The 23,183-nt window shown below is 37.2% G+C and overlaps 1 long non-coding RNA gene across 1 annotated transcript in view; it reads right to left on the bottom strand.

The window, feature by feature from the left end:
- Positions 1-9: 9 nt before the first annotated feature.
- Positions 10-23,183, bottom strand: part of LOC141277645 (uncharacterized) — a 54,012-nt gene continuing 30,838 nt past the window's right edge. Inside the window, exon 2 of the long non-coding RNA XR_012329377.1 lies at positions 10-231. This is a non-coding gene — a long non-coding RNA (uncharacterized lncRNA). The remainder of the gene's footprint in view (positions 232-23,183) is intronic.

The following is a 23,183-nucleotide window of genomic DNA, read 5'->3' as shown; positions in this document are numbered from 1 at the left end:
AAGCACAAACCATGATAGTATAGCTTTAAAATGTTGACAAAGGGGCTTCCCTGGTGGCACAGTGGTTGAGAGTCTGCCTGCCGATGCAGGGAACACGGGTTCGTGCCCCGGTCTGGGAAGATACCACATGCCACGGAGCGGCTAGACCCGTGAGCCATGGCCACTGAGCCTGCGTGTCTGGAGCCCGTGCTCCGCAACGGGAGAGGCCACAACAGTGAGAGGACCGCGTACCTGAAAAACAAAATGTTCACAAAATGAACACATTCATATAATCAGAAGCTATATCAAGAAACAGCATTACTAACATCCTGGAAGCCCTGTTTGAGCATCTTTCTGGTAATAACCTCTACACATTCTCAGAGGTGACCAATATCACAACTTCTATCACTATAGATTAGATATCTTTTTCTGTTTTTAAATTTTTCACAAATGGAGTTACACAATTTGTACTCTTTTGTGTCTGGCTCCATTTACACAACATTATGTGTGTTATTCATCCATGTTATTGAGTATACCAGTACTTGTTCATCTTCGTCGTCATGTAGCATTCCATTGTATAAAAATATTGTGATTTATTTATGCATGATAACTATTTTTTAATTGACAAAGAAATTTGAAAATATTAACTCATATAATACTATCAGCAACTAAACAAAGTAAATACTTTCATTTTCCCCATTTTAGTATTGAGGAAACAGAGCACAGAGAGATTAAGCTACTTGGCTATGGCAACATAGCAGAACCAGAAAGAAAACCTATTTAATTTTGTCTAGATGTTTGTTTAACCCAGAATTTCAAAAACTTATCTGAGTGAAGAACTTTTTTGTTGTATGACACCTATCAAGTCTATATAACACAGTTTTGGGAATGCTGAACTCAATGGTTTGAAGGTATTTCCAGCTCTAACAACACCAAGAGTGATAACTAAACTGGAGGATAAAGAGCACCACGCTGGGAATCAGACGTTACTGTAGTCCTTAGTCTACCAAAACTGCCTTGTGACTTAGGGCAAATCATTTCTCCTCTCTAGACCTCAGAATTCCCATCTATACAGAAACAATTAAATACTTTTTGAAAGCCCTTACGTTCTGAGATTCATAGCAAGTAACTGAGAATCACAATCTAGAAAGAAAGCAGTTAAGCAATCTGGTCTTGGAAGAAATATTATGGTTATCACAAATGATAAATCCCTTTCAGTCTTAGATTAATTCCACATACTTCATGCCCTCAATCCATCAAACTAGCCTATGATTGTGAATAAAAACTGAGGAGGATAAAGGCAGCAATCAGACAACTCTTCACTTGGATCCCAACTCAGCCACTTAACAGTTTAAAGCAGTTTACTTTTGTTAAACTACCTAACCTCTCAGAGCCTCTGTTCCTTCTTTTGAAAACAGAGATAATAATTTCCAAGGAACACTATGAAATATAGTCTCTCAGTGTGTGGCTATGTGCCCATCTAAATTTTAAGCTTTTTCCTTAGAGGAAAAAGGGAGAAATGGAGACTGTTGGACAACCAGCAGACTCTGCCACAGTCTGCCGACTCACATACACTTCTCGACCCACATAGAATATGTTCAATTCCTCCCCAAAAGAGACAACCCAAAGTTCCATCGAGTTACTGCATCTATCACAAAGTCCAGAATCTTTGGGTAACTTGCAGTCATCTCCTTCAACCCCAGATATGGTTTCCCATGATCCAGTAAAACTATAAACAAAAAGATATGTTATCCGTTCCTTGTCCATACCCTAAAACAACAAAATAAAAATATTATTGTTTCCTAAAAACTCTTTAGGATAATAAAGTGTGAAAAATGCACAACATATATACACTACCAAACGTAAAATAGACAGCTAGTGGGAAGCAGCCACATAGCACAGGGAGATCAGCTCGGTGGTTTGTGACCACCTAGAGGGGTGGGATAGGGAGGGCAGAGGGAGGGAGACACAAGAGGGAAGAGATATGGGAACATATGTATATGTATAACTGATTAACTTTGTTATAAAGCAGAAACTAACACACCATTGTAAAGCAATTATACTCCAATAAAGATGTTTAAAAAATGCACAACAGACACTGATCTATAACAATAAATGAATCTTGCTGGGCAGGAGTTGCAAAGACTCCCTGCCCTGATAGTGGAGTTACTTTCTTTGGTAGACACACGTTCTCTTCTTTGAGAGAAACTTTCTCATCCATTATTCTCCATTATCCCTGACTTTACCCTCTGCCAAATTTTTCTTTGCATATGTACCTGCATGGCCACATCTAAAACTAACTGAAAAAGCATCAGAATCTGGGTCTTTTCCTTTCCAGTTCACATTTCATGTAGCACGTTGCACTGCCCCAGAACTTTGAATCTGATAAGAGAAGAAGAAACAATCCATCATTGGATGAATGGATAAATAAGATGTGGCACATATATACAATGGAATATTACTCAGCCATAAAAAGAAACGAAACTGAGTTATTTGTAGTGAGGTGGATGGACATAGAGTCTGTCATACAGAGTGAAGTAAGTCAGAAAGAGAAAAACAAATACCGTATCCTAACACATATATATGGAATCTAAAGGAAAAAAAAAAAGGTCATGAAGAACCTAGGAGTAAGAGGGGAATAAAGACACAGACCTACTAGAGAATGGACTTGAGGATATGGGGACGGGGAAGGGTAAGCTGTGACAAAGTGAGAGAGCGGCATGGACATATATACACTACCAAACGTAAAATAGATAGCTAGTGGGAAGCAGCCACATAGCACAGGGAAATCAGCTCTGTGCTTTTTGACCACCTACAGGGGTGGGATACGGAGGGTGGTAGGGAGGGAGATGCAAGAGGGAAGAGATATGGGAACCATATGTATATGTATAACTGATTCACTTTGTTATAAAGCAGAAACTAACACACCATTGTAAAGCAATTATACTCCAATAAAGGTGTTAAAAATATGAAACAAAAATTTTTACTTTAAAAATAAACATTCCTTATCATCAAAAAAAAAAAAAAGAAAGAATGAAAGAAACAATCAGAGGTGGCAGTGTAAGAGGAGAGAAGTTTCTGCGTGGCCTAAAGATAGAAAAGTCTTGAAAAGCATAGTGGGAATCTTACACTTAGTGCCTACTAAGCTCCCTATGGACCAAACACTGGGGAAGAGTAAACAAAAATAGAGTCAAAGCTATCTTATGACAGAGATAAGAGATGCCTCTACTCTTATATAATGGTCAGTTTATACCACAAAACTGACTACATCCATCACCTGTTTCAAAACTTTTCCTACTGATCTTCAGACTAAATGCTATGCTCCTTATTCTGTCATTCAAGGCTCTTATAATCTGGTTTTCTCATTTTTCTTTCCCCTTGAAAGCTTCTTCCTCCCTTGCCCAAGGTATCCTATGTGGCAGCCTGGCTTTACTATTCAATATTCTCCAAATACATCATGCCTTTTTACCTGCTATTATTTCTACCAGACATGTCCTTTCCCACTTTATATTTTTTGTAAGCTCTTATAATCCCACCAGTTCAAATGTCTGTCCCTCTGAGAAATTGTCCATGGTTCTTCCATTCTGATTTAAGCACTCTTGCCTCCAGATCTCAACTGGAGTGCATTTTGTAAATACTTGTTTGCAGGAACTGGATCTTATGATTACTGTATTCCCCCATGCATGACAGATGCTCAGGAGATGTTTCAGGAAGGAAAAAAGAAAGAGAGGAAGAAATGAAGGCATAAATGTTAAAATACTGCAAGGGAAAAAAATGGGCTCATTTTGCAATGTCATATATTAAGAGTGGGACCTTGGGCACATTGCTTAACCTTAGGATAACTGAGTTCTTGCCTCAGCTCTAATTCTTTCTGGATGTAGGGCAAACCATTTCCCTCTTTGAGCCTTGATTTATTCACCTATAAAATGAGAAGTGGACAAAACACAGTGTAAAAGATACTTTCTTAAGATTTGATGCCTCTTTATTTTGAGAAAGATTTTTTGAGTGTTTGCTCTATGCAATGCACTTTGTTATGTGTGGGGATACATAAATGAATCAGACACAATTTCTGTCCTGGAGATTGTGCCTCAGTTTCCCCATCTTTAAAATGAAGAAGTTTGACAAATGACATCTACAGACTCTTTCAGCTTGAAGAATCCAATGATTCTGTGCTTGTGAATTGATCTCTGTGTGACCTTAGGTGGATCATTTCACTTCTCCAGCATGAGTTGTCCAATTTGTAAAATTAGATGGTTGGACAATATGATCTCTAAAGGCCTCTTGAGTTCTGGTATTTTTTGGTACTACAGTTTAGATGGTAGATGTGTACCTATAATGCCTTGCTCCTAGTATTCCTGTTCATCCCTGAATTTCATTGCTGTGGAGTTTTGTGGATGAATGTGGGGTTGGGGAGAGGGGATCGTGGATGAGGGAAGGTTTCATAGCAACCTACACTGGTTGCTTTGACTGCCCTCCCCCACCCCAGTAGCCTGTGTGTCCTGGAGTAGGACTGCCCATATAGACTGGCCATGGATGGGCCCCTTTCTTGAGGTCCAGCCAGGTCCTATCAGAGTATGGGGAGAAATGTCTAGTCAGCCATGCCAGCTCTGCTAGAAGCCAGAAAATTGTCTAAATGTGTGCTCAGCTACAAAAAGTAGGATTAATTAATAAGGAAATGAATAAATCAAAGGAATTTGTTCTTGCTGATCAGGTATATATCCATTCTCATTCTCTCTCTCTCTCTCTCTCTCTCTCTCTCTCTCTATCTCTATCTCTATCTCCTCATTTTTTATTCCTTAGAAATATTTCTAGAGTCAAGGACATGAGTGATGGTGACTGAGAGATGACCCCATCAGTCAGCCCTTAGTTCTTCTCCTGGACTGCGACACAGATTGTGTGGGGCTCCCTCCTTGCCCTGTTGTGCCTTGAGGTTCAGCCAGCCTGGTTTCCTTACCACTGTAGGCAAAGAGTCCTGAATGGCTTATTCTCTAGAAAGCCTATCCTGATCGCTGGCCAAGAACACTGTGACCCCAGCAGCAAGGTAAACATGGATGGAACAAGGGAATGACTGACAAGAACTGACCTGAGCCCAGCAGCTTTGATCTAGGCAAGCATTGGCTGATAGTGAGAACTCAACTAGGGCAACTAGAGACCATAAAATCATAGCACCACAGCATGTCTCAGCTTGAAGTAGTTGGTGGTGTACACTTAAGGGACCATGAGGTGAAGGAACACAGACTGTGAACCAAGAGACCTGGGTTAAAAATCCATCTCTCGTCATATTTGAGCTGTGTGAATTGGGCGACTCATTTCAGCTCTCTGAGTCTCATTTTATGTTTTCATTTTTGTTTTTACCAATGAGCTTGGTATGAGGACCCCAGTATAAATCAAGAATAAGGGTTGACAAAATTTTAAAGGGTCATATAGTAAATATTTTAGTTGTTGTGAGGCATATGGTCTTTGTAGCAACTACTCATTTCTGCCCTTAGAGCATTAAAGCAGCCATACATAATAAGTAAATGAATGGGTATGGCTGTGTTGTAGTATAACCTTATTTACAAAAATAGGCAGTGGGCCATATTTGGCACATATGTTATAATTTTTAGATCTCTGGTCAAGAAGGTGAAATGGTTTCCTATAAAACAAATTTCATTTTAGGATTTATTAATAGAGTTATTTAGTTAGTATATAGTATATAGTTAGTTATTTATTAATAGAGATTTTTCAGAGCAGAGGAGGTGACATTCTTCTTTATTCTATATTGTCAAACAAGTATTCTGTTTCCAGCTCTGGCCCTCACTCTTCAAAAATGATACAGAAAAAGTAGAGTGGGTACAGATGAGAGGTCAGTAGGGTGAAGAGTTGGCAAGGTCCCAGGCTCTATGTAGAGTCATTGAATGAACTGGAGCTCAGGCCTTGTGACAGGGCAGACAGAAAAGACAGAGTCTGTGTGGTACCAAGGAGCTACAACCCATAGGTGGAAGCCACAGAGTGAAAGAGTTCATTCTTCACTAGGAAAACCTTTGTAAGGAGATGTCTACTCATGAGTTCCTGTAACTGTAGGTTTCCAAGCAGGGCTTGAAAGACTGGTTGGGTGGAAATGCTTAGAAGGAATCAGGTTTGGGATTAGATAAGCTGAATTTGGAGGTTTGGTCAAATCTTGAGCTTCTGTTTTGCCTGCCCTGCCTACTAGACAAAAGACAGAAAAGTGCTTTGTGAAGTTGATTTTATTCATTTATCTAACATCTGAGAACTATTTGGGGTCAGGCACTATGCTAAATTACTGGGGCTCCAAAGTGCAAATCCAGGCCACCACGCTATTAAAGAGATCATAAACTCATCACCCATAATTTTACAGAGGATTATACTGAAACCCAGAAGCTCCTGTAAAAATTAAAAGGGATGGATTTACCATAAATATGGAAACCTATGGGCCAGCAGCAAGGCCTTAGCTCTCCCTTCTGAAGATTAAGAAGTCTAAGAGCGGTAGAGCACAGGTGGCATTTATCTGATTTGGAAAACTGCTACACAAGCTGAGGTGATAGATAGTGCTTTACAGACTGAAATGAATCAGTTGAATAGAAGTAGCAGAAAATCAGCAACAAGTGTCCTTATTTATAACAATTCACTCCAGGGTAGCAGCCCCTGGAAGCACAATGCAGCATACTGCTCTAAGGGTGGAGTTGATCTTTAGACTCTTAAGAGGTCTCAGTTCATTTTGACCCCAGTGGGAGTTCCTTCAGTTTCCCAATCTGTTCACTTGCCCAATTTGATTGTATCCAAGTGTTTCTAGAATGTAGAGTATGACTGAAAGACTTATCAGTACTCTGGGATCCAGACATCGCAGCCACCCAATCTTATTACTTGAGTTTGTTCCTGACTCCTAGAATTACAATATAGATTGAGCATGTAAGATTTAATCTATCCCCAAAGTCATCAAGAGGAGCCTCTCCTTTGAAAGCCTCATTCATCCTTTCTATACCATGCTCCCAAATCTCTGAAAGAGGCAGCATGGTGGAAGATATGAGCTTCAAAGTCACGTAAATCTGGCTTAAAATCCTGATCAACTATTGGGCTGTCCAAAAAGTTTGTTTGGGCTTTTCCATAACATGGAAAACCCGAACGAAGTTTTTGGACAGCACAATATTTACTAGCTCTGTGGATCTTAGGCAAGTCACATTTACCCTCTGAACCTCCATGTCTTTCCCTGTAAAATGAGAGTAACAATATATAACTCACAGGTTTATTGCACATATTTTAATACTACATCAAAAAGCCTAGTACAGTGCCTGTCACACAGTAAAAAATTAAATATTATCAAGAAACTGCATGCTTATTGCAGGCAGCTCTCTGGGTTTTAGTTCCAACATTGGCATTTACTGGCTGTGTAACCTTGAGCAAGTCAGATCATTAATCGGGAGTTCAGTTTTCTCACTGAGATATTAACAGTATGTATTTTCCAAGGTATATAGAAAAATAGATGAGCTAAATATATTAAATGTACCTCTCACATGGTCTATCATATAGTAGGTATTTTTGCTAATTGTTATGAAATCTTATTCAGTCCCCTGCTCACTGTATTAGGCCCCAGGGGTTTTCATGCGCAGCTTGGTGGAGTGACTGTACTCTTCCACTCCCACAAGATGATGATCTGATGCCCTAATAAGCTAAGCTTGGTTAAAGTGAGGTCAGACTGTCCCAGGGATTCCTGGAAGACAGAAAAAGGCCTAGCACCCCAAGGAAGTCTACTGGCCAGAGCATGACTCTTTCCTTGGCCCATTCGTTTGTATTTATTACCTCTCCCTTTGCCCTTCTCATACATTTCCCCACACCAGCAACTGGCATAAGTTAAAGGTTGGTGGTGAGTTGGTGGAAAGTGGGGCAGGGGAGAAAGGGAAAGTTGGTAAGAAGCTGTGCCACTCGTCTATTGATGAGCATTTGACTGGGAGCCAAAGATTCTGGTTTCTGATCTACCTTCTGCTAACTTACTCAATGACTCTGGATAAGTCTCTTCCCATCTTTACCTGTAAAATGGTCTCTTCTGGCTCAGGACCCCTCAGGCTCTGATTTTCTAAGAATCTGAGAAAGTACTGGACTCATAGGAAAACAACTTAAAATAGGGACATTTGATTTTGTTGGTTACTTTCAGCGAAAATTTTGGAAGTTATCTGACACTTCAATAGATACATGAATCTTTTATATGATCCTGTGGGCAGGGGGGATAGACTTAATGATGTTCTTGAAAATGTTGAGATCTATAACTTAGGCTGTGGAAAACATTTCAATTTGAGAAAGATAAAAGTATGATAAGCATTCTGGGAAATCTGGGGCTGCCCAGGCCTTGCCCTACATTAGGAAGGGCTAGAATGAGCCAGCAGCTGGCAAGATGCCACCACATCATTCCAGAACAGTGTTTTGTGAAAGTGACCTGGGTTTTTGACTAAGAATGGTTTCTGACCTTCATTTAACCCCATTAAATTTAGACTCAAACCTCAGGAGCTTCATTTCCTAGCTGTGTGACCTTGGTTATTAGTTAAGAGACCTCTGAGAACTCTGAATGGAAGGAAGTAAAGTTGTCATCTTAAAATTTTAAGTAATCTTAAAACCTGGTACTTCCTAAACCTTCTAGATCACAGACCCCTTTGATAGTTGGTCAAAATCTATGGTCTTCCTTCTCCTTAAAAAAAAATTGATTTACAAAAATTGTGTTTTACCATGTACTCTAGTTTAAATCTCCTGCCTTAAAGAACAAGAGGAAAACAACTGAATGTATATGTTTATTTTTTTTAAATGTGTCTATTAGAAAAGGTCGTAGAGATTGAGGTGGAGAGTGTGTGGGGAAGAACCTCTCTGTTATAAAAACAAAACAGAAACAAAGGGGTTGGTATGGGCACCAAATGGGGAAACGATGCACTGGTCCCCAAACTTTACATATTCTGGTTTAATTTACAAAACCATCCTAATTTTGTCCATAGCTACTTCAGGAACATTTCATAAATTCATTGAACTTCCATGGCTCTGATTCTTTATTCAATGGGCAAATTTATGACTCTGGAGTAACCATTTGGCATTCTGAGGGAATATACCCAGAGACATTTTAGGATCCTGACATCTGAGGACTTTACTAACTGATGTGTAAATGCATAGTACACAACTGGGGCTACTTAACAATTGTGTGATATGTGCCCACACCACAGTCATGCCATCTACATGATTCCAATTCATGCCAAGAACTTTTGTATGATTCAATTTCATTCTCAAAACCATTCTGAAATATAGAATTTAATATTCTTGTTTCATAATTTGCACTTCTTGAGCTGTGAGCATTCACAAAGCACTTTCATATCTCTCAATCTCAATTAAACCTTATTACAGCCTTCAAAGCAGTCTAAACATTATGTCTCGTTGTTTGTGTAGGCTCCTGCTCAGTCTGCAGGACAGATCATAGAGTGACAGCTTCTGTCACATATGAGCCTGTGTGCTCCTGTTTGCTCCTAAGCACAGTGAAAACAGGGGATTCCTTTCAAAGTCAATCTTCTAACTACCCAGAACCTCCTTTTGAGGGTCAAGATTCTCCTCACAAAAATTTAGAGAATCACAGATGAGAGAGCCTCAGGGATCACAGTCCAGGGGTTATTAACTAAGATTACATGTCAAAACCTCCTGAGGATGAGATGAGGGGTGGGGACTGACAACATCCCCCCAACTCTGACCCTCACCACCCCACCCTAATCATAAGCAAAGCCTTGCCCAGAAGGTCTTTTTCCCCATGGGCCTTACCAGAGCAGCCAGGTGGAACTAGCAAAAGGGACCCTGACACAATAAGCACCTAGCCTGGGAAAAACTATGCATCTGCCACAGGCAGGGATTTCCTACCAAACAAGTGTCCAAGGGCCAGGAAGATTCTTTGTTCCTGTAACTTCATGATCCTCAAACTCCCCTCTCCCAAAGAGAGATAGCAAATGACCCTGCCTGGGAAAACACATTCCATCATTTGGGCAGCAACAGCAGAGACCAAATAGAGATCCCATCAACACCAAAATAACACCACAAAGGTTCTGCTCAAAACCAGAGCAACAAAAGTATAACAGGACCTACCTAAACAAGGTGAACCTAAACAAGGTGACTGCCTGCTAAAACAAAATGTTTAAATAAGATCAAGGGTCCCCTAAAATAATAGACAAAATTCCAGGATACAGATTGAAAATCACCCATTAAAACGACAACCAAGAAAAATCACAACGTAAATGAGAAAACACAACCAACTGATGCCAACATAAAAATGAATCACATGTCAAAACATCAAAGATTTTAAAGCAGCCATCATAAAAGAAAAAAAAATTAACATCTTTATTGGAGTATAATTGCTTTACAATGGTGTGCTAGTTTCTGCTTTATAACAAAGTGAATCAGCTATACATATACATATATCCCCATATCTCCTCCCTCTTGCATCTCCCTCCCACCCTCCCTATCCCACTCCTCTAGGAAATTTTTTAATTCTCTTGAAAACATGAAAAAATACTTAAAAATCTCAATAAAAAATATGAATCAGGAAATAAATAGTAAAATGACAGACATGCTCAAGAATCAAATAAAAATTCTAGAACTGAAAAAAAATAGAAACAAAAAGATTGCTTTATGAGCTAAATAGTACAGTGGAAATGGCAGAGGATGGAATTAGTGAACTTGAGGAAAGATCAATTGAAAGCACTCAATCTTAATAACAGAGATAAAATAGACAGAAAAACAAATGAACAGAACCTTGGGGACCTGTGGGATAATAAAAAAAGGTGCACCATTTGTATCATTAGAGTCCTAGAAAGGGAAGAAAAACAGAGTGGGACTAAAAGAGTATTAGAAGAAATAACAGCTGAAAACTTCTCAAATTTGACTAAAGATACAAACCTACAGATGCAAGATAATGAGAGAACCCAAACAGAAGTAACCCAAAGAAATTTATGACAAGAAACATCATAATTAAACTTCTGAAAACTAAAGAAAAATAACATTTTTAAAGCAGCCAAGAGAGAAAAGAGGCAATAACTATACAAAAAGGCCAAGATTAAAAACAATGGATTTCTCAGCTGAAATCATGGATGCCAGAGAGAAATGGCATAATATTTTTAAGTGATGAAAGAAAAAATCCCGTCAATCATTAATTTTATATCTGGTGAAATAATCCTTCAGGAATAAAAGGGGAATAAAACATAGTCAGACAAAGGAAAACTAAAAGAATTTGCCACTAGCAGATATACCCTTAAACATTGGCCAAAGGAAATTCTTCAAATATAAGGAAACAAACAAAAAAAGAATCCTAGAGCATCAAGAAAGAAGAAGCAACAGAGAAAGAGGAGAAATTTGAGTACAGACAATAGATTATCCTTTGCCTCATGAGTTTTTAAATCATTTTTGATGACTAGGAAAAACTATAACACTATCTGATACTCAACACAATGATAATTTACAGTGAGGAAGATTTCTACTCTTCGCACATAGTGATAAAATGTTAATATTAGTTAATACCAATAGACTGATAAGATTTAGGGTAATACACAGAGCAACCACTGCAAAAACTATACAAAGTATTAACACTAAAAAAAAGCACTATCAGTCAATCAATATGGATTTCTAAAAAACTGTTCAAGTAATCCACAGGCAAGAAAAGAATGAGAAATAGAGGAAACAAACAGGAAACAGTAAAAAAGCAGACAGTAAACAGTAAAAAAGCTCAACTACATCAATAATTCCCTTAAATGTAAATGTAAACCATAATATAAACTATGTACGCTAACCGAAAGACAGAAACTAGCAGAGTAATTAAAAATATGACCCAACTGCATGCTATTCAAGGAAACACACTTGAAAGCAAAGACAGGGAAATTGAATATAAAAGGAAGAAACAAAATATACCCAAAATATTAATAATAAAAAAGCAGAAGTGGCTAAATTAATATCTGATAAAATTATTTAAGAGGTGTGATGAACCTAAAGTAGTGCTAAGAGTGAAATTCATAAATCTAAATCTTACATTTATAAACAAGGTAAATTCTCAAAGCAATACTTTAAGTTCCTAACTCAATAAACTAGGGGGAAAAAAGATCAAACTAAACCCAAAATAAGCAGAATAAAGGAAATATCAAAGATGAGAGCAGAAATCAATGTCATTGAAATCAGCATAACAATAGGAAAAACCCAATAATACAAAAAGTTGTTCCTTTGAAAGAAAATCAGTAAAATTTCTAAACCTCTAACAAAACCGACAAAAATAAGAGAAGACCAAAATATTAACATTAGGAATGAAATAGGGAATAATGCTATAGATCTTCCAGCCATTAAAAGGATAATAATGGAGTACTCAACTTTGACATCTTATAAGAAATGGATCTGTTCCTTGAAAACTACAAACTACCAAATCTCAACCAAGATAAAAGAGGTTTTCTCAATAGTCTTATAACCGAAAGAAGTTGAACTTAGAATTTAAAAACTCCAAAAAATAAATTTCCTTACATGTATATTTTCACTGTATTATTAAACAAGCACCAATTCTCCATATTCTCTCCAAGAAAATAGAAGAAAAAAACACTTCCCAACTTATTTTATGAGAACAGTATTACTCTGATACCAAAACCAGACAAAAAATATCAATATTTTTAAAGTAAACTACATAGATACAAAAGTGCAGAACAAAATATTAGCAAACTACATCCAACAATGTGACCAAATGGGATTCATTCCTGGTATGCAATGTTGGTTCAACTTTTGAAAATCAGTGAATGAAATCCACCATGTCAATAGGCTAAAGAAGAAAAATCATATGGTGATATCAACTAATGCAGAAAAGCATCTATTCATGATAAAAACTCTCAAGAAATTAGGAATAGGAATAATTAGAACTTGATAAAAATCATCTCCAAAATCCTACAGCTAACATCATATTTGATGGTGAAAGACTGAGAGCTTCCTCCTATGCTCGGAACAAGACAAGGATGCCCACTCTTATCACTAATCCAACATATAAATTGGAATTCTGCCCACTTAAATAAAGCAAGAAGAATAAATAAAAGGCATAAAGATTGGAAATGTAGAAATAAAACCGTTCTTATTTAGAGACAGCATGATTTTTTATGTAGAAATATCAATGAATCTATAAAGTAATAAGTGATTTCAACAAGGTTTCAGGATACAAGATCAACACACAGAAATCAAGACATTTCTACGTGCTAAAAATGACAATGGGTAATAAACCAGAATTAAAAACACTTACCGTCACTCTAAATAAAATGAAATACTTTGATATACACTTAACAAAACGTGTATAGGTTATATATAATGAAAATTACAAAATGGTGAAAAAATCAAGAAAACCTAAATAAATGGGGATAGACACACTGTGTTTATGGATTGGATGACAACATAGTAAATATGTCATTTCTCCCCCAAATTGATCTATAGGTTTAATTCAATTATTTTTGAAATTCCTGAGTTTTTTGTAGACATAAAAAAGCTTATTCTTCAGAATTTCAACAGATCTGAATCCCAAGTTTTCCATGTACTAGCTGACTGATGATGAGCATATGACTCTATGCCTTATAAGTTTGATCACCTGTAAAATAGAGAAAATAATAATAATCACCTTTAAAGTGTTATTGGAGGATGGCACCAGATGGCATAGGTAAAGTGTTAAGGATGGTGCTATGGCAGAGACTGGCTAGCTGTTTACAAAACATTCCCTTTTCCTCCTGGTCATACAGATATTCTATATTTCCCAGCCTCCTTTGCAGTTAGATATAGTCATATAACTGAGATGTGTGGAAGTGATATGCATGACTTTCAGCCTTGACCCATTAAAACTTCCCAGAAACTAGCTTCCCTCTATTTCTCCATCTCGTACCAAGCAGATAAGGAGTCCAAGGATGAAATGAGTTTGAACCCCAGTTGTGCTGGTTATTCTTTATTAGCTCTCCTAGATCCACTCTCTACCCTCCAATACCATGTTGTGCTCCCTTAGAGGTTACCTCTATTGACTGCATCATTTGGACTCCTAAGCTCATGTTCTTTTCACTACAGTCTGCACACACTCACATACACATCAAATGCTGAAGTACTTCCATACCAGTTAATAAGTAGCTGCTTCCCCTATCCCTCAGTTTTGTGAGGCCTACAAATTTTCTCCTTTACTACTTTAACACCCTTTAGTGAGGTCACCTAACCACCCAAGATGCTATCTGAGAGCACTTCACGATTCAAACTGTTGCTACTATGGTCATCTACGTAGTGTTTACAGCCCAGCATTATGATTAGGAATTTCTTCTGTCTCTAGGCACTGTGACATTGTGTTGAAGTCCCCAAGGAAAGGCTTGGCTAGGGAGAGAGAACCAAATTACCACAGTGTATTTACAGCCCTTGCCCTCTTTGACACCCAAGGTTTTGTGAATGGGCCTAACTTATCTTTTCAATAACTTTTCCCTTAGAATGTTTTTTTTTTTTCTCAGAAAGCTCCTCTGTGTCTTTTATACCAAGTGATTACTAGTGGGTGCACCTTACAGATTGGCTAAATGTGTTTGAATGATATAGTTGGGCTCAAGCTGCATACGGAGTAATATTTAAGAGCCAAACTATTCTAGCCCATCTGGGTTTAAACCTTGGCTCTAGCATTTCCTAGTTGTGTGATTTTGGCCAAGTTACTTAACTCCTCTATATTTGTATTTTCATTAGTAAAATGGCATGATTCCTCATCTATAAAATTGATTTTGGAGTAGATTTAATGAGAAAATATATGAAAGACACTCAGAATATCTGGAACATAAGTGTACAATAAAAGATAGCTCTTAATATTCACACATAGTTGAAGAGATAGGATCAGAGATGGAGAGTAAGTTACCCAGAGTCCAATTCCAAAGGCTATGCTGTTCCAATTTCCCTAGAGTCTGGATTTCCAAGTTCTCAAGCCTGGAGTCCTCCAGATCACTGCATTGCCTCTCCCATCCAGAGGACAGAGACAGCTATCACCATCTACATATCTCAGTGTGTCCAAGCCTTTCTACGTGACAGGAGCCCATTTGATTAAAGATGCTGAAGTAAAGAAGTCACCACATCATTGTTGTAGAAGTCCTTCCCCTTGCCCATGAAATTATATTTTATCATTCCATGTCCTCGGCACATTCTTGAAACCTGTCTCCTGACATAAATGACAAGAATGTGGGCCTCTATTCTAGTACCCATGGCTGTAAACTATGTATTCTAGTTGGCTGTACACTACTGTTACTTCATCTATTAAAATATGGTTTATAAACTGAGTTCAAAAGGGTCCGTAATGAAAGTGATCTTCAAATTTTTATACTCTGTAAATATAAAATACATTTTATATTTGACCTGACACATACACATATAACTGAAACAAACTTTCATAACTACCCACCCAATGTGTGCTGCATTCTGATATTTTATTCTCTATTTCATACTACTGTTTCATTTTTAAATTTTTTTATTTATTGGTTTCAGTTTTCTCATATATTTCTTTAACATCTTTATTGGAGTATAATTGCTTTACAAAGGTCTGTTAGTTTCTACTTTATAACAAAGTGAAACAGCTATACATATACATATATCCCCATATCTCCTCCCTCTTCCGTCTCCCTCCCACTCTCCCTATCCCACCCCTCTAGGTGGTCACAAAGCACCGAGCTGATCTCCCTGTGCTATGTGGCTGCTTCCCACTAGCTATCTATTTTACATTTGGTAGTGTATATATGTCCATGCCACTCTCTCACTTCGTTGCAACTTACGCTTCCCCCTTGCCATGCCCTCAATTCCATTCTCTACATTGGCGTCTTTATAGCTGTCCTGCCTTTAGTTTCTTCAGAAACATTTTCTATTTTTAGATTCCATATATATGTGTTAGCATACGGTATTTCTTTTTCTCTTTCTGACTTACTTCACTCTGTATGACAGTCTCTAGGTCCATCCACCTCACTACAAACAACTCAATTTCGTTTCTTTTTATGCCTGAGTAATATTCCATTGTATATATGTGCCACATCTTCTTTATCCATTCATCTGTTGATGTACAATTAGGTTGATTCCATATCCTGGCTATTGTAAATAGAGCTGAAATAAACATTGTGGTACATGACTCTGTTTGAATTATGCTTTTCTCATGGTGTATGCCCAGCAGTGGGATTGCTGTGTCACATGGTTCTATTTTTAGTTTTTTACGGAACATCCATACTGTTCTCCAGAGTGGCTGTATAAATTTACATTCCCACCAACAGTGCAAGCAGGTTTCCCTTTTCTCCACACCCTCTCCAGCGTTTATTGTTTGTAGATATTTTGATGATGGCCATCCTGACTGGTATGTGCTGATACCTAATTGCTGTTTTGATTAGAATTTCTCTAAAGATAAGTGACGTTGAGCATCCTTTCATGTGTTTGTTGGCAATCTGCATATCTTCTTTGGAGAAATATCTATTTAGATCTTCTGCCCATTTTTGGATTGGGTTGTTTGATTTTTTGATATTGAGCTGCTTCTATATTTTGGAGACTAATCCATTGTCAGTTGCTTCGTTTGAAAATATTTTGTCCCATAGTGAGGGTTGTGTTTTCTTCTTGTTTATGGTTTCCTTTTCTGTGCAAAAGCTTTTAAGTTTAATTAGGTACCATTTGTTTATTTATGTTTTTATTTCCATTTCTCCAGGAGGAGGGTAAAAAAGGATCTTGCTGTGATTTATGTAATACAGTGTTCTGCCTATGTTTTCCTCTAAGAATTTTATAATGTCTGGCCTTAAATTTAGGTCTTTAACCCATTTTGAGTTAATTTTGTGTATCATGTTAGGGAGTGTTCTACCTTCATTCCTTTACATGTTGCTGTCCACTTTTCCTGTCACCACTTATTGAAGAGGCTGTCTTTTCTCCATTGTATATTCTTGCTTACTTTATCAAAGATAAGATGACCATAAGTGTGTGGGTTTATCTCTACGCTTTCTATTCTGTTCCACTGATCTATATTTCTGGTTTTGGTTTATTGTATTACAATAAACTTCCCTCTTAGAACTGCTTTTGCTGCATCACATTGATTTTGGGTCGTTGTGTTATCACTGTGATTTTTTTCTAGGTATTTTTTGATTTCCTCCATGATTTCTTCAGTGTTCTCTTTGTTATTTAGTAGCATATTGTTTAGCCTCCATGTGTTTGCATACTTTACAATTTTTTTTCCTGTAATTAATACCTAGTCTCATAGCACTGTGGTCAGAAAAGATACTTGATACGATTTCAATTTTCTTAAATTTACCAAGGCTTGATTTGTGACCCAAGATATGATCTATCCTGGAGAATGTTCCATGAGCACTTGAGAAGAAAATGTATTCTATTTGACATGGAATGTCCTATAAATATCAATTAAGTCCTTCTTGTCTCATGTGTCATATAAAGCTTCTGTTTCCTTATTTATTTTCATTTTGGATGATCTGTCCATTGGTGAAAGTGGAATTTTAAAGTCTCTTACTATTATTGTGTTACTGTCGATTTCCCCATTTATAGCTGTCAGCATTTGCCTTATGTACTGAGGTGCTCCTATGTTGGGTGCATAAATATTTACAATTTTTATATCCTTTTCTTTGACTGATCCCTTGACCCTCATGTAGTGTCCTACCTTGTCTTTTGTAATAGTCTTTATTTTAAAGTCTATTTTGTCTGATATGAGAATTGCTACTCCAGCTTTCTTTTGATTTCCATTTGCAAGGAATATCATTTTTTTCCATAATAAAGGATGCAGTAAATATACAGTAAAAAAAAAACAACAACAATTGATAGATTAGCAGCCCATCTCTCTCTTTGGGCTGCCTTAACTCTGTGATGTGTGTTCTATACTATTTGCCCGAGTTCCCCAGTGTTTTTTGTTGTTTTTTTCTTTTTACATCTTTATAGGAGCATAATTGCTTTACAATGGTGTGTTAGTTTCTGCTTTATAACAAAGTGAATCAGTTATACATATACATATATTCCCATATCTCTTCCCTCCTGCATCTCCCTCCCTCCCACCCTCCCTCTCCCTCCCTTCTATATGGTCACAAAGCACCGAGCTGATCTCCCTGTGCTTTGCGACTGCTTCCCACTAGCGATCTATTTTACGTTTGGTAGTGTATATATGTCCATGTCAGGCTCTTGCTTTGGCACAGCTTACCATTCCCACTACCCATATCCTGAAGTCCATTCTCTAGTAGGCCTGTGTCTTTATTCCTGTCTTAACCCTAGGTTTTTCAAGACATATTTTTTTCTTGAAACCATATATATGTGTTAGCATACAGTATTTGCCTTTCTCTTTCTGACTTACTTTGCTCTGTATGACAGACTCTAGGTCCATCCACCTCATTACAAAGAGCTCAATTTTGGTTCTTTTTAGGACTGAGTAAAATTCCATTGTATATATCTGCCACATCTTCTTTATCCATTCATCCAATGATGGACACTTAGGTTGTTTCCATCTCCTGGCTATTATAAATAGAGCTGCAATGAAAAATTTGGTACATGACTCTTCTAGAATTATGGTTTTCTCAGGGAATATGTCCAGTAGTGGGATTTCTGGGTCATATGGTAGTTCTATTTGTAGTTTTCTAAGGAACCTCCATACTGTTTTCCATAGTGGCTGTACCAATTCACATTCCCACCAGCAGTGCAAGAGTGCCCCCTTTTCTCCACACCCTCTCCAGCATTTATTGTTTCTAGATTTTTTGAGGATGGGCATTCTGACTGGTGTGAGATGCTATCTCATTGTAGGTTTGATCTGCATTTCTCTAATGATTAAAGATGTTGAGCATTCTTTCATGTGTTTGTTGGCAGTCTGTATATATTCTTTGGAGAAATGTCTATTTAGGTCCTGTGCCCATTTTTGGATTGGGTTGATTGTTTTTTTTTTGTCATTTAGCTGCACGAGCTGTTTGTAAATTTTGGAGATTAATCCTTTGGCACTTGCTTCATTTGCAAATATTTTCTCCCATTCTATGGGTTGTCTTTTGTTCTTGTTTATGGTTTCCTTAGCTGGGCAAAAGCTTTTAAGTTTCATTAGGTCCCATTTGTTTATTTTTGTTTTTATTTCCATTTCTCTAGGAGGTGGGTCAACCAGGATCTTGCTGTGATTTATGCTATAGTGTGTTCTGCCTATGATTTCCTCTAAGAGTTTGATAGTTTCTGGCCTTACATTTAGGTCTTTAATCCATTTTGACCTTTTTTTGGTTAGGGAGTGACCTAATCTAATACTTTTACATGTACCTGTCCAGTTCTCCCAGCACAACTTATTGAAGGGGCTGTCCTTTCTCCACTGTACATTCCTGCTTCCTTTATCAAAGATAAGGTGACCATATGTGCGTGGGTATATCTCTGGACTTTCTATCCTGTTCCATTGATCTATCTTTCTGTTTTTGTGTCAGTACCATACTGTCTTCATTACTGTAGTTTTGTAGTATAGTCTGAAGCCAGGGAGCCTGATTCCTCCAGCTCCACTTTTCATTCTCAAGATTGCTTTGGCTACTCGGGGTCTTTCGTGTTTCCATACAAATTGTGAAATTTATTGTTCTAGTTCTGTGGGAAATACCAGTGGTAGTTTGATAGGGATTGCATTGAATCTGTAGATTGCTTTGGGTAGTAGACTAGTTTTCACAATGTTGATTCTGCCAATCCAAGAACATGGTATATCTCCCCATCTATTTGTATCATCTTTAATTTCTTTCATCAGTGTCTTATAATTTTCTGCATACTGGTCTTTTGTCTCCTTAGGTAGGTTTATTCCCAGATATTTTATTCTTTATGTTGCAATGGTAAATGGTAGTGTTTTCTTGATTTCACTTTCAAATTTCTCATCATTATTGTATAGGAATGTGAGAGATTTCTGTGCATTAATTTTGTATCCTGCTACATTACCAAATTCATTGATTAGCTCTAGTAGTTTTCTGGTAGCATCTTTAGGATTCTCTGTGTATAGTATCATGTCATCTGCAAACAGTGACAGCTTTACTTCTTTTCTGATATGGATTCCTTTTATTTCCTTTTCTTCTCTGATTGCTGTGGCTAAAACTTCCAAATCTATGTTGAATAAGAGTGGTGAGAGTGGGAAACCTTGTCTTGTTCCTGATCTTAATGGAAATGCTTTCAGTTTTTCACCATTGAAGACGACGTTGGCTGTGGGCTTGTCATGTATGGCCTTTACTATATTGAGGAAACTTCCCTCTATGCCTTCTTTCTGCAGGGTTTTTATCATAAATGGGTGTTGAACTTTGTCGAAAGATTTCTCTGCATCTGTTGAGATGGTTTTTATCCTTCAATTTGTTAATTTGGTGTATCACGTTGATTGATTTGCATATATTGAAAAATCCTTGCATTCCTGGAATAAACCACACTTGATCATGGTGTATGATCCTTTTAATATGCTGTTGGATTCTTTTTGCTAGTATTATGTTGAGGATTTTTGTATCTATGCTCATCAGTGATATTGGCCTGTAGTTTTTTTTCTTTGTGACATCCTTGTCTGGTTTTGGTGTCAGGGTGATGGTGGCCTCGTAGAATGAGTTTGGGAGTGTTCCTCCCTGTCCTGTATTTTGGAAGCGTTTGAGAAGGATAGATGTTAGCTCTTCTCTAAATTTTTGATAGAATTTGCCTGTGAAGCCATCTGGTCCTGGGCTTTTGTTTGTTGGAAGATTTTTAATCAGTTTCAATCTCAGTGTTTGTGGTTGGTCTGTTCATATTTTCTATTTCTTCCTGATTCAGTCTTGGCAGGTTGTGCATTCCTAAGAATTTGTCTATTTCTTCCACGTTGTCCATTTTATTGGCATAGAGTTGCTTGTAGTAATCTCTCATGATCTTTTTATTTCTACAGTGTGAATTGTTACTTCTCCTTTTTCATTTCTAATTCTATTGATTTGAGTCTTCTCCCTTATTTTGTTTATTAGTCTGGCTAATGGTTTATCAATTTTGTTTATCTTCTCAAAGAACTAACTTTTAGTTTTATTGATCTTTGCTATCGTTTCCTTCATTTCTTTTCATTTATTTCTGATCTGATCTTTATTTCTTTCCTTCTGCTAACTTTGGGTTATTCTTGTTCTTCTTTCTCTAATTTCTTTAGGTGCAAGTTTAGGTTGTTTATTCCAGGTGTTTCCTGTTTCTTAAGGTAGTATTGTATTGCTATAAACTTCCGTCTTCGAACTGCTTTTGCTGCATCCCCTAGGTTTTGGCTCGTCGTGTCTCCATTGTCATTTATTTCTAGGTATTTTTTTATTTCCTCTTTGATTTCTTCAGTGATCATTTCGTTGTTGAGTAATGTATTGTTTAGGCTCCATGTGCTTGTATTTTTTGCAGATCTTTTCCTGTAATTGATAGTCTCATAGTGTTGTGGTTTGAAAAGATACTTGATACAATTTCAATTTTCTTAAATTTACCATGGCTTGATTTGTGACCCAAGTTATGATCTATCCTGGCGAATGTTCCATGTGCACTTGAGACAAATATGTATTCTGTTGTTTTTGGATGGAATGTCCTATAAATATAAATTAAGTCCATCCTGTTTAATATATCATTTAAAGCTTGTGTTTCTTTATTTATTTTCGTTTTGGATGATCTGTCCATTGGTGAAAGTGGAGTGTTAAATTCCCCTACTATGAATGTGTTACTGTCAATTTCCCCTTTTATGGCTGTTAGTATTTGCCTTATGTTTTGTGGTGCTCCTATGTTGGGTGCATAAATATTTACAATTGTTATATCTTCTTCTTGGAATGATCCCTTGATCATTATATAGTGTCCTTCTTTGTCTCTTCTAATAGTCTTTATTTTAAAGTCTATTGTGTCTGATATGAGAATTGCTACTCCAGCTTTCTTCTGATTTCCTTTTGCATGGAATATCATTTTCCATCTGCTCACTTTCAGTCTGTATGTTTCCCTAGGTCTGAAGTGGGTCTGTTCTGCACAGTATATATATGGGTCTCGTTTTAGTATTCATTCAGCCACTCTGTGTCTTTTCGTGGGTGCATTTAATTCATTTACATTTAAGGTAATTATCGATATGTATGTTCCTATTCCCATTTTCTTAATTGTTTTGGGTTTGTTATTGTAGTTGTTTTCCTTCTCTACTGTTTCTCGCCTAGAGAAGTACCTTTATCATTTGTTGTAAAGCTGGTTTGGTGGTGCTGAACTCTCTCCGCTTTTGTTTGTCTGTAAAGGTTTTAATTTCTCCATCAAATCTGTATGAGATCCTTGCTGGGTAGAGTAATCTTGGTTGTAGGTTTTTCTCCTTCATCACTTTAAATATTTCTTGCCAGTCTCTTCTGGCTTGCAGAGTTTCTGCTGAAAGATAAGCTGTTAACCTTATGGGGATTCCCTTGTGTGTTGTTTTTCCCTTGCTGCTTTTAATATTCTTTCTTTGTATTTAATTTTTGATAGTTTGATTAATATGTGTCTAGGCATGTTTCTCCTTGGATTTATCCTCTATGGATTTTTTGCACTTCCTACACTTGATTGACTATTTCCTTTCCCATATTAAGGAAGTTTTCAACTATAATCTCTTCCAATATTTTCTCAGCTCCTTTCTTTTTCTCTTCTTCTGGGTCCCCTATTATTGAATATTGGTGTGTTTAATATTGTCCCTGAAGTCTCTGTGACAATCCTCAGTTCTTTTCATTCTTTTTTCTTTATTCTGCTCTGTGACAGTTATTTCCACTATTTTGTCTTCCAAGTCACTTATCCATTCTTCTGCCTCAGTTATTCTCCTACTGATTCCTTCTAGAGAATTTTTAATTTCATTAATTTGTAGTTCATCACTGTTTGTTTCCTCTTTAGTTCTTCTAGGTCCTTGTTAAAATTTCTTGTATGTTTTTCATTCCAATTCCAAGATGTTTAATCAACTTTAGTACCATTATTCTGAATTATTTTTCAGGTAGGCTGCCTATTTCCTCTTCATTTGTTTGGCTTGTTGGGTTTTACCTTGCTCCTTCATCTAGGGCATATTTCTCTGTCCTCTCATTTTGTTTAATTTACTGTGTTTGTGGTCTCCATTTCTCAGGCTGCAGGTTTATATTTCCTGTTGTTTTTTGTGTCTGCCCACAGTGAGTGTTGTTGGTTCAGTGGATTGTGTAGGCTTTCTGTTGGAGGGGACTGGTGTTTGTGTTCTGGTGGGTGGGACTGTATCTTGTCTTTCTTGTGGTCTGGTCCATGTCCAGTGGTGT

Source organism: Tursiops truncatus, chromosome X, assembly GCF_011762595.2.
Source record: "Tursiops truncatus isolate mTurTru1 chromosome X, mTurTru1.mat.Y, whole genome shotgun sequence".
NCBI lineage: Eukaryota > Metazoa > Chordata > Mammalia > Artiodactyla > Delphinidae > Tursiops > Tursiops truncatus.
Note: the sequence above shows the minus strand (reverse complement) of the source record. Positions and strands in the feature narration are given on the sequence as shown.